Source organism: Ixodes scapularis, unplaced genomic scaffold (assembly GCF_016920785.2).
Source record: "Ixodes scapularis isolate PalLabHiFi unplaced genomic scaffold, ASM1692078v2 PGA_scaffold13__105_contigs__length_92229423, whole genome shotgun sequence".
In the NCBI taxonomy this organism is placed as follows: Eukaryota; Metazoa; Arthropoda; class Arachnida; order Ixodida; family Ixodidae; genus Ixodes; species Ixodes scapularis.
In genome coordinates, this window is record NW_024609839.1 from 41,540,418 (window position 1) to 41,557,359 (window position 16,942).

General features: G+C 47.5%; 1 long non-coding RNA gene across 1 annotated transcript; it reads right to left on the reverse strand.

Annotated features, from left to right (window-relative positions):
• Window positions 1-234: 234 nt before the first annotated feature.
• Window positions 235-13,503, reverse strand: LOC120843948. The gene is made up of 2 exons (XR_005716298.3): window positions 13,139-13,503; window positions 235-397 (listed from the first exon to the last, which is right to left on the reverse strand). It is a non-coding gene; the product is annotated as an uncharacterized LOC120843948 (long non-coding RNA).
• Window positions 13,504-16,942: the final 3,439 nt, after the last annotated feature.

Consider the following 16,942-nt stretch of genomic DNA (forward strand, 5'->3'; position numbering starts at 1 on the left):
GGACTAGGAGGAGGTTCACAAAACAATACATGTAGTTTACAGGCGTGAGCCCTCACAATTTTCCATGCCTCCGGCAGCTGCCAGACTGTCAAATTTTACTTTGGGAACAGTACATACTTTATGGCATGAAGGATCATAGATGGATGGATGGGATCTTTCAAAGTAAATAATTCTCATTACCTACAAAAAAAATACTGTCACAACTTCAACAGTTTATTTACACAAACACACAGCACCATTCCAACTTTTATTCAAGTGGTGACTAGCAGGCAGGACCAATCCCTTTGGTTCAGAGATGACGATGAACTGGGTGACAGAAACTTTGTGCTACAAGTCACAACTGAAGCAGCTTATTCAGAGTGGTGCCCAGGACGCCAATGGCGGGGTTCAAGCTGGGCTGCAAGAGAAAAGAATTGTCACAGTACAAGCACCGTAACCATCAATTTTAAACCACGTGGAACAGACATACACCACTTCAGTGCACTAAGGAGTCTGTTACTACTTTTAAAAACAAGAACTCTTGGATAATGATCCCCTAAACAAATCGAATTGACAGCAAGGAGCTTTGCAAGTTAGTTTGAACATTCAACAAGTAATCAAAACTGTTGAGAGTAAAAAAATATTCGAATATAGGTCATCCCTAATTTTGAAGTGGAAGGAAAGGAAATTCATACGAATATTTAACTCGTCGCATCATTTGTAACCAGGTTAAAACTCATCTGTTGATCATGCTGGCAACGTCATCTTATGAACATTAAGAATGGCAACTGCATGCTTTCGTACCGAATGAAAGCATTAAATATTGAACAAAATAGCACATTAGTTTACATAAAATAGTGCTCGAGGCATTTTTGGTCATAATCACAGACCACTGTTGTAAATCTTTTTATATTAGAAATGTCACTGAAAACCTGTTAATTTTTGTTATAAATATTCACTCTACTATGAAAAGGTAAACTGGCACGGCAATTGACCTTTTAGCAGGGGTATGCCAGATTAGTTCATAACATTACTAGTCAGGAAACAGTGCTTTGCACTAATACATTTTGCTTCACTTATACTACCTTGCAGATATTAGATACAAAGGTGCACAAACTGCAGTTGACACAAAAACAACATAAAACTACCTCATGTTAAAAAACAACAACAACAACACGGCTTATTGACGTCTTTCACGATTGCAGCCAGTGCATTGATAGTAGGGGACAGATATATGTGTTTTTGGATTTCGCCAAGCATTTGATTGATTGTCCCGTCATGTAGCTGTTATGTAAAATTGCAGGTATCATTAAAGGGGCCCTGCAATCCTATTTCAGCGTCTACCTTTTTTGCAATTTCCACATCTCTTGGGGTTCGGGCAAGCCAGCGGGCAGGGAGAGAATAACTAAATATCAGTGCGTCATATTTTAACCGGACGACGCGGACACCTTCTCTACCTACAAAGGCGACCCGCGGTGCTGAAAGCGCATGCTATGTGTCGTGTTTGGTCCTGGCCTTACTACTGGTCAGAGCCGTTAAAAGCTTCTTTTTAGAAGCGCGAGCTCATAGTGTTGGCAGCCACTCTTAATTATCACGAAAGCTTGTGCCGCCGAGATGTGCCCCAGAGCAAGGAGCTCGTGCTTGTAGCCTTTCCTGCGGTACATCATAAGGTGAAACAGAGTATAGACGCTTTACACACGCGCCAAATTACAACCGCCATTGCTGACCTTCTCTTGTCTTACCGAGATGACGAGCAACTGAAACGGTAGTTGACGATCCTCTACAAAGGCCCATGCTTTAGAAAAGGACACAGTTGAATCTTGAATGGCAATAACCTGGCCTGCTATGGTGATGAAGTGAAATAAACTGATTAAGAGGAAACAAAAACTGAAGGTCAGTTATGGCGGCGTCCATGCACAGCTGCTGCAAAGCGTCTATAGCGGTGAGCGTAGAAAGGTCCCGAATGGGACCTTTCTACGCTCACCGCACGCTGTGTAACCAAGCAAGGCACGCACGCTACTGCCTTGCTTGGTTACACCCGTTTGTTTCTATCGCGGCAGATATATTAGAATAGTTTGTTTCACTTGCTTCAGTTGTCCTGCCAACGATCAGTTTCCGGATCATTAACTAGAAGAGGCACTCTCTCCTCATCGCAACGTAGTAAAATTGTTCAGACTCCGAAAAACTTACCCACACCATGGCACAGTAAAGGGAAACAGGCTGCAGCAGAACTCAATAGCACGATAATTTCTGATACAGCACTAGCTTCTCTTCATGCTAAATATTTATATTACTGAAAAAGCTCCAATTTGCAAAAACAAAAATGCATAGAACCTGCCATTTCACAGCCCACAGTACCCATATTATGTTATCCGGGTCGCAATTCATTATTTTGTTAAATTCCCACGCTGGTGAGCCTATAGAACTATTTTCAAAGAAAGAAATTTTTAACATAAATAGTGCAGTTTACCCAAAGACAGGCATCCGTCGTGGTGAGCCATGCTTCCAAAAGTCTGCCTAGGGCAGACGACTCATCCACACAAGTGTTTATTTATACTTAAGCCGCATGCTGGTAAGACAATTCAATCTTTACTGACGCACCAAACGGTACCGCACCCCTTTCCGCTAAAATTCTTTTCCCACCGATACTGTGCACCAAAATAAATGGAAGAATTTACACCGTTTCGCACGCGAACGTGGAGAGCCTACGGGACAGCGATGATTCCATCCCCGCTTTGATAATGATGATAGCGCGACAGTAGCGCCAGCTCTAAGTCGATCCCGAGGTCAGTAGCTTCCTACTGCATGTGAGCAGGATCACGGGAGAAAGCTAGATGATTAAATGCATTTTAACCGCAAAATAAAACCTTAAACATGTTTGCACGTCGCCAGTTTCCTAAAGACAATACTTTGCATGCTGCGAGGGAGCATGCTGTTCGGCGGGGGGATGGTTGGTTGCGCAAGAATACTGACGTCCCTTGTTCGGCGCACTTCGAAGATGTCTGCTTTGACACAAGTGGTCAAGCGAGAAGACTTCGACCAGGCAGCATTCCAACTATGTTTATGTTTCCTTCATTTCCAGCATACCTGCGGAAAGCAGTGAGTATCATAGTGACTGTGATCACTTATTTTGTATTTTAGCTAGTTTCATCTAAAACACGAGACGGTGCGCTTATACAAGCCGTGCATCTGCAAAACAAGTATTAGAAACTATTTTTGCGACCTTGATATTTCTGTAAATTCTCAAAGTGCCGGTTTTGGTGATCGGTCACGCGCACACATTTCCGCAATTGTGAGAGGGACGCTACGTATTCATAACCGCCGGCGTGGATTATTTGCAATAAGAAGATATCCGATAAAAAAAAAAAAATCCAACGTTAAGCGGCTTTCGAGTCCTTTAAAAAAAAAATATTTGTTTTCGTTGTAATACGCAGCCCCAAAAGCAACAGACGCTGCTAGCACCCCTATCAGCGCAGTTTCTTTTTTTCGCCCTGAGCAAGATGGCCGCCGATTTGTTAACTTAGCTGCCCCCGGTTGCATGGGAGAGTGCAGGCAAGGACGTTTAAACAGACAGGACCCGGCATGACGTCAGTCTGAGTGAAGCCGGAAGATGCGTTTAATCCCAGGCTGCCTTGCGCACCCGTTCCGAGGCCGTGGGGTAGCGCACCGGCGGTTCGTCTGCTTTGTAATCTGCTCCGGCGTGTGCTTCACGAGGCTAGCTTTCGATGCGGTCGGCGTCCGCCGTGGGCGTCCACGATGCAAATGCTTTGCAGCGTGAGTGTTTATACTTAGTTCCACATTATGTGCGAGCGAAGTCAGAACTGGAAGCGCGAGCCCGTTCTGTGCGCTCCTGGCTCGCATGCGCGCTCGTGCGATCTGCTGCTGCTGTTTATTAAAAAATGCGTTGCGCACCGCCAAGACCTTAACGGTGCGTTGTCTAGAGCGTCGCAATTCTAGTCACTTACGTTCTGCTCGGCAACCAGGCGTTCGTTTATAATAATTTAAAAGTCTCCCGTTAAGCGCTGTTTCAAATAACAGTGGGAGCCGCCATTACTTTCGGTGCACACAGTCGCGTTGCCACGGAAATGTCATGGCAACGCGGTTGTTTGCACCGAAATTAATGGCGGCGCCCACTCACTAGGCTTCCCATTAGTCAAGAAATGTTCGTTGCGGCTCGTGGCCACGCCTACTTCCGTTACACTTCGCTCCATGCATTGGGGATAGGGACGCCACCTCCTGCCCATTATAACCTCCTTGAGTGCAGGAGACCGCCACTCCAGAAGTCTTACATTTCAATTGAGGCTGTAAGGCCATCGCAGTCGTGCTTCTCACTGCATGTGCGCGCTCGTTTCCGTAAAGCCGACCCGCATGTAAGCGATTTAGCGTGCGACGAGACGAGCGACAGAGATTTCTCACTGTCGCCCGTCGCATCGCTCGGTTTTTGACATTCTAGAAAACCTCGCTCACCGTCTTGGTCGCTTCGCCGTCGCTTCCAGGCGGTTTGTCTCGTCGTGCGACTGACCGAGCGACAGCGAAGCGGGTCGCCGTTGCTCGCCAAAGCGCCTACATGTGGTTTATACTCAATTTACAAGCACACAACGTTGAACCATTGGCGCCTCGATTTTAAGTATGAACTGCATGCAAGCGATTTGGCGAGCAACGAGACAAGTGACGGTGACCCGCTTTGCTGTCGCTAGGTCAGTCGTGCGACGAGGCAAACCGCATGGAAGCGACGGGAGCAAGCGACCAAGACGGTGAGCGACGTTTTCTAGAAACCCAAAAACCGAGTAACACGACAAGCGACAGTAAGAAATCTCCGTCGCTCGTCGCTGACTGTTGTCGTTGTCGCCACCACTCGTCTCGTCGCAAGCTAAATTTCTTACATGCGGGTCAGCTTTACGGAAACAAGCGTGCACATGCAGCGAGAAGCACGACTGGATAGCCTTACTGCGTCAGTTGAAATTTGCATATGTCGCAATGGTGTCGACTGCTCTTTATTAGCGAGAAAAACGCTAGAACCGGATGAACTTATATGGTCTCTGAAACCATAATCTTTTATCGTCGATCCATTCTCTGTCCGATTCCATTTCATAAATACGAAAATACAAGAGCTGGTGTTGAAATATAGATATCAAATGATTAAACAAAATCCCGAAATATCGAAAAGACACACAATTTCAACGTCGAAAAGACACACAATTTCAACCCGGAATGTGAAAGAACACGAAAGCAAAGCTCCGGTAGTGGCCTGTGCAGCACGCAAAGCGGGGGAACGGCGAGAAACTGAAGGTCGGCTAAGGCGGCAGGGTCACGTGACGTCAAGATGCCGGCGCCCATGAAATGTTGCCTGAAAGGGTCTATAGCTATGCGTTTCTTGTGTAATAAAGCATCATTGTAACAATCGCGCAACTTTCTGAAGTGCTTTTCTAAAGTGCCGTTAATGTTATTAACCCACGACTAATTAGCTTCACATACTGTGAACAACTTTATTCTTGCGGCCTCGATATTTCGCAAATTTGGAGAATATTTCATGCGCAGAAAATTTTGCGAGGAGTGGTGACCTATAATCTTTACCATATATTGGTGGGATGTGTTTTTCGCAGCAATTTTTAAGTCAAGATATTTGCGAAAAATTAAGTTGTTTACAGTAGTCGGGTACGCTCATTTGCCTGCCAAGCCTTTGTAAGGCCAGACAAGTCAATCCCCTTCATCGTGCTACAGTGTACTAGAATCTAGTACACCATAACCGTGTGAATTCACGCCGCTCTTCCATCATGGATTCAATTTCTCGGAAGGAAACCGAAAACAACTCGTCCCCTCCCCCGGCCGGTGCCGATCCCGTCATCTGAACGCAACACAGCGCTTTGGCATCGCCACTGGGAATCGCACGGTGCCCTTGCTTCAAGCTAAATGGCAGCCTTGTTTCCACCCAGCCTAGCAACACATGCATTTTGCACTCTCGAAGCGGAAAACAGGAAAAGGGTCCATTCTCTACAGTGCTTACTGGTAGCACCCACATTTGCAAAATCGTCCACTGAGAGTACTTCCCCTATTTCAACAACTATAGCATCAATGGGTATTTTTGCAACAGGTCTACACTCTGTTTCACATCACGTCCCACCGCAACGGATGCTCCGAGCCATCTCAGCCAACCCAGCTCTGCGAACGTAGCACGTGATATGCTCTACGCATGTCACCCTTTTCAAGGTCAACTAAAGCCCTGGTCACACATACAGAGCGCTCATGTGGTGCTTCCTTGCGCGTGACTTAGTTCTAATATAGCGCGCAATCAGCACTTTAGTAGCGCTCCTTGTACGACCGTTATTGCTGCAGATTAGCGCGTGTACTGATGTTCCGGTTCCTGTGGTTGGGTGTGCATCAACAGTACCATGGCGGACATGTGGGATGCTGAAATAGAAACGCGACAAATGCCCTTACATGCGCAATTAGTGCATATGTGTGTGGACGACTTAACGCCCAGAAGAACCTTCTGAGTGCGCCAAATCTTTCGCCACCAAGATATCGAAGGGTATCCGGTGAACCTCGTTCCCAGGCCGAGGGACCGAGACACAGAGCTCTTTCGAAGGTGATTATTTTTTAACTGCGTGTCTTTGAAACCCGGGTCACGCATGTCGAATAGAAAGTGATAAGGTCGTACCGAATCATTTAGTCGCTCAGAGTCTATGACTCTGAATCGTCTGCCCGACCCTTTGCTTGGAGAGCGGCTCTTTTACTTCCTCTTCTTTCAATGCCAAAGGAAAAATAACAACAGAATCGCCGTGCATGCGCTGTTTCGCAGCAGCAAGCACGGTACAAGGAACGCGCCTACACTGCGCTGCTAAAGCGACAACCGAGCGTTGTTGTTGTTGAAGCGATGTTTATTAGAAAATCGACGTTGTTGTTAGTTACGCTCTGGGCGCACTTGTCACTGTCGATGGGGAAGGGAATTAAGGGAAAAAAGAGATAGAGGAGGAGAGAGGGGGAAGGGGGAAGAGGATTTTTTCAGAGTGTTGAGTTTCTTGCGGCTTTCGGTACAGAATCGCGACTCCTGGAACTCCCATAAACCTCTGGATGTAAGATCTCTAAGAGCCCCAGGAGCCGCAAGCAACCCAGATCTCTTGGAAGTCTTAGAGGACCTCGAGGAGTTCCGCGCTCCTCAGGAAGCTGACTACACTCTTGAGTGCCTTGTCCGTAGTAGCTCGTGAGGCTCTTGGACGCAGGAGTTCTTCCAAGTTGGTACTATGTAGCCCTAGGCGGGAAAAAGCATCACGGAGTTTGGTGCGCTCCTCTTCGTGATCACTGCAGTGCAGGAGGAGATGTTCGGCGTCGGCCGTTTCCTCGCAGGTCTGGCATATGGGGTCAACATTGGGTCTGAAGCGACTTATCCACGCCGGGGTGAAGGCGCTTCCGGTCCGTAATCTGTGCATTACTGCGGCAGTTTGGCGGTCGAAGCCGTGCGGTACCCGAGCTGGAAAGGCACCCGCCACCACTACAGGGTCCGGGTGCTGTAGGGCGATGGCTCTTCTCACAAGGAGCTTGGCGTCTGAGAAGCGGGGAACGGTTGAAAGCGGGCACGCGGGGTCCTTGTGCACCCCGCACCGCTAGAAAATCAACAACTTCATTACCTCTAATGCCACAGTGGCTTGGGAGCCATTGGAAGGCAATGTCGTTGCCTTCTTGCTGCAGCTCGACTGCATCCTGCGCGATTGAACGGGCCAGGGGCGTTGCCCGTTCGAGCCTAGATAGCAGCTCGAGGGCTGATCTTGAGTCGCTCAGGATGACCCAGCGTAAGGCCTGTGTGCAGCCTGTCCGAATACCCCAGAGGGCGAGCCGTATGGCTGCTAGCTCTGCCGTGGTGGAGGATGCCTGGTGATCCAGGCGCTCACTGGTACCCACAGCTGCTGCTTCGAAGAAAGCCGCTGCTGTTGCTGTGCCTCCGGAGGGGTCCACTGATCCGTCGGTGTACACTCGGGTCCACCCATCGTACTGGGTAACTAAGTGATCTTCCGTGAGCTGCCTTGCTACGACCACTGCTACGTTCTTCTTGGACCGCAGTCCAGGGATATGAAGGCTGATCCGCAGGGGGTGGGGATCTCTGTGCAGCTCTGGGAGTGGAACGAGTGGTCCTGGTGTGCCAGCTATGTCACCAAGAATGCAGAGGTGCGCTCCTAGTCTTGATTCAGCGCGCTCGGCGATCCTCATTAGGAGTGTGATGGTCGAGTCGCAGTTGCTCATTCGAGTCAAATGACCCAGCGCCCGTTCTTGCATGATGTTCTCTACAGAGTTAATGCTGGATTCTGTGAGCGTATGTCGAGACGAGGCTGTGCGGGGAACTCCGAGGCAAATCCTGAGTGCCACGCGTTGCGCTTGTTCAAGGTTTTTGAGCTGGTTGGCACTGAGTGTTGCGAAAGGTAGGGCGTACAATGGGCGGGCCAGGATGAGCCCACTATACAGTTGCAGCATCATGTGAGATGAGGTTCCCCAAGTAGTTCCGCCGAGCATCCGGAGGATGTTTGTATGGGTTCGCATCTTTTGAAGCACTTCCCTCAATGCTGGGCCCCAGGATAGCCTCGAGTCCAACATGACGCCAAGATATGTGGCCGTTTTCGCCAGTTTTACTGGAGTGTCCCCAATGCGTAGTGTGGGCATGAACTTGCTTGGCCTCTTTGGAGCGTAGCACAGCGCAATCGTTTTTTCGGCTGATATTGCCAAGCCCAGTTGGTGGAGACGATACACTGCATTTGTCAGGGCTCGCTGGAGAGCGCATACCATACGTTGCCTTCTGTAGCTGGGGGCAGTGGACCAGAGTGCCACGTCGTCTGCATAGACGGCCATGCTGATAGGAAACGCCGGCTCTTCTCCAACCCTTGCCGCCGCTGGGAGTGACGCGATGGCCAGAGCAAAAAGTAACGGGCTAACAACGCTCCCTTGGGGAACTCCTTGGATGATTTTCCGGGGGTTGCTCACCGCGTTGCCTGGCTTTACACACATAGTGCGTTCACTAAGAAACGCACAAATGTATTTCAGTGGACGTCCGTTTACCCCGAAACGGCGTAGAGCTGATATGACGGCCTTGTGGGGAAGGGCATCAAAGGCTTTGCGGACGTCCAGAAAGACGGCCACCGCAGACCAACCCTGCGCTTTTGCCTCTTCCAGTGAGCTGACGATATCTCCCATTGCATCTACTGTGCTCCGATGGTGCCGGAATCCCGAAAAACAGTCCGGTAAAGCCCTTGCCCCTTCTAGGTGGTAAACAAGACGGCGTAGCACCATACGTTCCATCACTTTCCCGAGGCATGATGTCAAGGAGATAGGCCTGTATGAGCTTAGCTGGTCTTGGGGCTTGCCGGGCTTCAGAAGTGGTATCGTTGTTGCTACCCTCCAGGCGTCTGGCAGCTCAGCTGTCCTCCAAACTTTGTTGATGAGAGCTAGCATTGCTGGGAGTGCCGACTCGTTGACGTTTCTCAGGGCCTGGTTGGTGACTCCATCCGGGCCTGGTGACGCGCGGTGTCTGGGAAGGGAATCAAGGACGTACCGCAGCTCATGCAGAGTAAAGTCGGTGTCCGGTTGTTGCATCAGAGGTGCCGTGGGATGACGGAACTTGTCCCAATTCTCGGGGGGCGGTCCCACTGTCGGTACCAGCGGAACTTTAGTGAAAGTATCCGCGAGGAGTTCTACCATGTCTGTTGGTCGGAGGTTCATGGCCACGGCCATTCCAAGGACTGGGTTTCGGGGAATCGGGCGGCCCGCCAGTGTTCTCGACATCCTCCAAGCCCGGCTTCCTCCGGATGGCCTGTCTAGAGTACTACACTTGAGACGCCATTGTCGGCGCGCCAGTTTCTTTCCGTGTTTCCTGAACCTGGCATCCAGTCGCCTATAGGCCAGGATATCCTCCGGTTTTCCGGTGACCCATGACTTTCGCTGGGCTCGCCGTCTTCTCGCTCGGAGTTTAAGCCATTCGAGGTCAGGGTTAGGACGTGTTAATGGCACGCTGACTTCACGGGTGGCTTCTTTGAGGACGCGCGACAGTGTTTCTGAATTGAAGGGAAATCCCCCCTCTAGTGCTTCTCCAAGCAGTGTCCTGTAGTGGTCCCAGTCGACTACCTGGCAAGTCCTAAGGGGGACTTTCGGCGGTCTTCCAATGACAATTGGAAGGTGATCACTCCCCCAGCTGTCCACCTGAGGGGTTGCACTGAGCCTCAGGGACCAAGTTGTGAAGGTGAGATTAATCACGCTTCCCGTCACTCCAGGCCGGATAAACGTCTGGCTCCCACTTGTTATGTTCCTTAGGTCAAGTGCTTCGATCGTTGCCAGTAGCTCCCATCCCCGTGGGGAGTCTTGCTTGTCTCCCCAAGACTGCGAGTGCGCATTGAAGTCTCCGGCTACTATAAGGTCTCCCTTGGATCGGACTCGAATGTCCGCAAGTACATGGGTGTCCCAGGGTGCGTTAGGGGCCACGTATGCCGAGACGATGGTGAGTGGACATCTTCTCCATTCTACCGTCACCGCCACAAACTCCGCACTCTCAGTGCATAAATCATTGAGGTCCACCTCACTTTGTGGCAACTCTCGACGTACTAGTAGCGCTGCCCGCGGAAACCCTCTTGCCACATGTGTTTTGCTGGCGTACACTACATGATCCGCAATGCGCATGTCGCCGGCTGACATTCTTGGTTCTTGGAGAGCTACTGCATTGTAGGCGTTGTCCAATAGGTGTTTGCGGAGCTCAGGCAGTCGCGTTCTCAATCCGTTACAGTTCCATTGAAAAACCGAGCAGGAGAGGGGTTGAAGATGCTTGGTGGTCCTCTTATTAATGTCTCCCATCGTGGATGAGTTGGTGTGGGCAGGTGAATGGTGGAAAATTGCTGTCCTGCAGCATTGATATCTGTGATTCATACTGGTGTATGAAGTGTTTGTGCCTTAAATTATCTGATGAGAGCGTTTTACGAAGCGTATACCATATAAATTTGTAGAGGGCATGTGATGAACAGGGTTCGTTCCACTCTATTGCAACAGACTCAGTTTCAATATGATCTGGCTCATCTGTTCGATGCCATTTAGCTTTCGAGTTACAGTAAAGAAAATATCTGTACTGACAAGTAAGGCTTTCTTGGAAACGCTCTAGCATAGCATTGCAATAATGGGTTCTAATGTGAGGACGGCTTTGATCACTTGATGAAGTGTTGATGTCTGTGACGTTGTGGCCAGTATCTTGCGAAGAGCAGTGAACATAAGTGGGATTATGGCTTTAAACACAGAGTCAGTCTTTGTTCCACTTTCTTGGTTGGGTCCCGTCATGTGCACGTTGGAGGTCTTATGTGAAGTGATGTTTTTGATGTGTGGTTTGTCCCAAAACGAAGGTTTCCTAGAAACTGGCACTGTAGTGGTTGCGGTACATTTAGCGGTGACCAGATTTGCAGGCGTGCTCTCTACGTCTTCGAGAGGGGGGAAGTCTTGAGCAGTCAGAGGCAGAGTAGTGTTAGCGGAGGCGCTAGATTCTTGTATGTTGTTTGAATCCGTTGTTTTGTTTGCCTGTCTTTTTGCATGCACAGCACTTTTTGCCTCACGAAATGTGGTGTTGTGCTCTAACTTGTACCTCGCTACTTCTGCCTCCCTTGCCCTCACTGGGCACTCAGGTGCGTTGGAGGCGTGATTTCCGTGACAGTTGACGCAGCAGGGGTTGGCTTCGCACTTGTCTTTGTGGCATTGTCCACACCGAGAACATAACTGCGTTTCTTCTGCGCAGGCAGCTGCGATGTGGCCGAATTTGTGACACCTGTAGCACTGCAAGGGGCGTGCTCGGTAGGGAATTACTTCCGTTCTTACAAGACCGACATTGACATGTTGAGGAGCTACTTTTGTTGCGAACGACACTCGCACGACGGGTGATGTCTTGCCAAGGCGCTTCACTTCCGTTATGCAGGCGGTTGACTGTAATCGCGTTTTTATGTCGGTCTCTGTGCAGTCAGGGTCGATGTCTCGAAGGACGCCATAGCAATTTGTGCGCTACAGGAGTTCGGCTTTGAGGGCAGGCTTTTTAACGTCAACCGCAACAATATTACGAGCTTTGTTGATACGAACTACACTAACCATGTCTGGTGCGACGTTGTTCAGGTAGTCAGTCAGTTTAAATTTGCTGAGCGATGCAACCTTGCTGGTGTCAGTTGGCATGTACAGTACGGTGAATCCGACTTGCAGGTTGTTTTTTTCTTTAGAATGCGATGCTGAGCTCTGGCTTGTCTTTCGTCTTTTCTTGCTAGTCACCGTCGTCCGAGTGCAACTCGTCGTTAGTAGACACGATTGTCGATGAGGAACTGCTCATTGTTTCAGCAGTGCGGTGTATGGGCGGAATCTCATAGCCGTCTTTGATGATCGTAGATGCGCTTGCCTGAGCTTCATCCATGTCGATGGACATGAGAGCGTTCGATGACTCGATGTCCGAAGTCATATTTGTTGATGTCCTGGCCTCCCTTCAGGAGGTCCTTTGCGCACGAAGATCCTATGTCGTTCTGTTAGTTGCTAACCACCGAATGTACTGTTTAAACACGCTATTTATCGGCTACGTAAGGAAAATTCAGAGACACGAAAAGGGTTACCAGCAGCAGTGTCGTCGTCGTCTTCTTCCCTCCGACAACCGAGCGCTGCTTCCAGCGCTCATGAAGCGCTAACTGAGCGCCTTGGATTGGCTACTTTTGAAACATGAAGGGGCTTTAAGGTGGCGCAGTTGGCAACGGTTGCCCCGTGGCCGTTGTTGCAAGAGCAAACTGTGGTTCGAGCACAAAATTGTGAGGGTAGGCTTGTTAGTCATTAGATTAAGGGCTCGGGGAAAGTGATCTATGTGACTCCGCCCATTACCTGGCCCACCCTTCCGTTGGGGCTTTTGTAGCGATGGCACAAAGGGTATGTTAAGCAAAATAGCTGTCAACGTAAGAAAGATATAATAACAATGTCAGCAGGCAGAGCATGTTATGGTCTTAACTGGAATAGAGGCGAAACCTATGAGCCTACCACTGCAAATATTTCATGTTGATCTATATAGCACACAAACTGCCTCTGCTTGCCAAACATTTACCCCTGCATCCTTATTTTCAGAACGAGGCTGGTGTGCTGCAGTAATCAAATGACAGATGAAGAAATAAACTTCAACATATCGACTGACCTCACTGAAGTGAGCGCCGCTATCCTTCAGCATCCCGCTCATCTCCCGGCTGTTCGATGAAACCATGGCCTGCCTTGTGGCTCCTGCAGAAAGTGTTGGTCTCCCGGTCATCCTTGTTCTTTCCCGCAGAACCTCGGCACGTCCACCGCGGGCTGCTTTGCCTCGGGAGGATGACCGTCAATCCAGCAGTCATGACGAACAGACGGTTAATCACCGCTAAAGAACGAATCGACTGAATCTCGACAGCCACGTCTGGTTTCAATAGGAAAATGCCGAAGGTCTTTCCACAAGAAACCCCAGTTGCCCCAGTCACGGAACCCCCAGATATCAAAGCACATGGTACACCGAGTGTTGGGCTAAATACACAGGCAATCGGAATCTCGCGAATGAAATACATACGTGAAAAAATTAACAAGACACCAGGAAGGGAAAATCAACGCCCAGAAACGGGGATTCATGACAAATGGAGGTGGACTTGCGAAGGTTGCAGGAACACCAGGAGCCGAAGAAAGTAAACAACGGTCAAAGCGCGGGAAACGAAGTGATTCTCCCGCCTCTTATCAAATGTAACACGTGACATTACACATAATAATTATCTCAGAATGCATTAAATATATCTAATATAATTTCATTTCTACTAATTTAAAATTTATATAAATAAACTTAACAAAATAATTCACTCAATTTATATAGACACGTGACTTTTTCTTAATAGCCAATCAGAATTTTGGGTCTACCGAACGCTGGGCGTTGCGTCGGCCGGGTCGACGCAGTCACTGCCTTTGGTAATTTGAAACTGCGATATCGATTGCGTGAACGATTTATTCAACAGACTGAACCGGTGGAGCCTCGCATAAAAAAAAACGTTTGACAATATGAAAGCGATTGAAACTCTTCCTAAAAGCTATATTAGTAGAAAGTACCGAGTTATAAAGGACCTCACGAGTTTCGACCAAGTTTTCCAGCACGTTACTTTGCAAGAAACGCAAGAGGTCAAGTGTACAACCTGTCTCCGAAGCTGGCAGCCACAGCTGGAATTAGCGCCATCCTCGGCAGTTTCCTGAACCTCGGGTAGTCACATTTCAGCCGCCACCACACAGAGGGCGCAACCGGACATCCAATTTATATTTTCTGTATTTTTATGTTTTTTAATAATTAGGCACGATTAGCGAAAATGTGGGCTAATAATCGGGACATGGGAAAGTAATCTCCATTTCATACTAAAAATATCGGCCTAAATGTCTGCCAAAAGGGGTCAAAATGCTCGTTTTTGACTATCAACAAATTCGTGATTTCGTCTATATTCAATATTTTTTTATGAAAAATCAAAGGTGAAATTTAGAAAAAGGGCCTCGACTGACAAAGCAGAATATGTTTTTTTCTTTTCAAGCCTACAATTTTATTCAACTGTGACAATCCCTAAGCGCTGTACCACTGTACTACCAAACGAAGCTTGCCAAGATTAACTGTTTTTGTCAATGTTCGCGTGAGCATTCTGAAAAAAGTTGAGGTCATATTACTATTAAATTTAGCGTAGCTCTTTTGACTGTAATCGAAAACACCTGTAAAAAGTTTCAAATAAAATGACCGAGTAGGCGCCGCAAAATGCGCGACTGAATGTGCGTCCGCGAAGTCAGTTTTTCTAAGCAAAAATCAGTCAAAATAAAATAAAAAAACGAAAAAAGGGCTTTGGCTGACAATGAACGCACTCTTCTTTTATAACGTACTCAAATTTGTAAGAAATTTCTCCAATAGCAGACCCTGCACCACTGTACTACGAAACCATGTTTTGCCGAAATGGCCAATATTCGCGGGTGCCCACTGAATTAGCTTTCTGCATTAGGAAAATAAATTCTATATCATCAGATAATGTTGTGCACTACCAGGTGCCATATAACACATAACTTTAGAAAGCTTGAACACGCCAGTATAACATTTCGAAAGCGCGCGGAAAGCGTCATATGTCATGGCCGCCGTGGGACCGCAGCCTTAAACCAAAAGTTAAAACAAATTATTTTTAAATAAAAAAAAAAAAACAATACATTGTTCAAGCTTTGCTCGTTTTTTATTTGAATTCTAAACAACGTACGGTTGTTAGGTGTGTATTTTAGATCAAACACATATTTTCTTTTTACAACTGAACATTTCGCAGTTCGTTTATTGTGTCAATAAACCAAAATATTGTTTGCCTTAAAAAAAACAACTTCTTTAATTTTTTTTCTTAGCTATTATCTACATATAACCGTGGAGCATGCATTTGTAGACCGATCACCTTTTGGTAGGCACAGTAACCTTGGAGCTGGGGGTTACTATGTCTATCCTAGCTGCAAGGTTACTATGTCTATCCTTAACCAGTTCGCCAGCCTAATTGCTTTAACCACCTTGTGTTTGATTTAAAACCTAAATATTTTGGAATTTTTAATATTGCAAAAAGTATTATTTAAAAAATACTTTGCTTTCGTTCCTTGTTTGTTGTGCAAATTTTAGACTATCTATAACCGCTGAGTATATATTTTTAGACCGACCACCTTCACGAGTTTTATTTTGTTTAAACTGAGAATTTTGCTAGTTTATATTGCCATATTGTATTTTAGGAAACATAGTAACGCAGCTTTTATAAAAAGTATTTTTAATACACTTTGTTTTCTTCACTACTAAGACACATAAGTTTTAAGTCTTCATACGGAAGCCTGTTTCTGAAAATAATAGATGAATATCAACGGATCTGCACCCACACTCGAAAATGCGTGCAAAACCTATTCGATAATTTATAATATATTGGCCTACTAAAAAACGGTGCTTATATCAACATGTCGTTTCAAATCTTTCAGAAAAAAAAAAAAAAAAGAATTGTTTTTTACCGTCTAGGGCCCGTTTGCTCGAAGCGCTAACCGCGGCTAAAGTTAGCCGCAGTACCTATAGGAGAGGGATTTTTTTAAATAACGTGACTGGCTCGGTAGGGATGCGGGGAAACATGGCGGTGCCCCAGTGAGTGAGCGCCGCTCGCCTTGGAAATAATATGTCGTTGTAGCTATAATATCGGGCGCGTTAGTCAGCAACGAATTGTGCAGGAGGCTTTCGCTATGCTTTACCTCACTTAAACCGCACAGCATGGGCAATGACATCGCCGCATTTTTTAGATAGTCTTTCGATTCTGGGCATTCCTAAGCCTAAATGAAGGACCTTTTTCACATACCGACGGCACCAGGCGGTGGCTGCACGAACTAAAAATCGAGGAAGTGACCTGCCTGCGCTACCAATCGATAATGGGAGCTATACGCTACCAGTTTCTTCGCTCTCTGAGCAGCGGCGCCTGCCCAACGCGACTTTAAAGAGGAGCATCCCTGGCGTCCACCAAAACGTCGTGTTTTCCTTTCCGTCGACGTTCTTTTCTTGTGTAACACAATTATATATATGCTGCAGTTACGTGTTCTACTCGCTGATATACAGCCTCCTTCCGAATTTCCTCGATTTTCCGTTCCGACTTCCGCCGCTTGGCATCGTGCGCTCGCGCGTGCGCAGAACGCTTCTCGGAAAAGTTCCATTGTCGGCATGACAACGTCTTTGAAAAGCGGATTGTTGATAGCACACAAAAGCAAACGGCGTCCCAACAGACCTTTTTTCTAAATTATCCAAGCACCGAGGTGCATGCTACGACTGTAGTTGCACGTGTCGCACGTGCTGGCGTCTGCAGTAGTAACCGTTCTAAAGCAAAAAGTATAAAACAAATTTTGCCTTGCACGCGCGTTCGTTAAAGCCTTATTATGATTTTTTACTTCGAATCGTTTACAAGAGGAAGGCCAG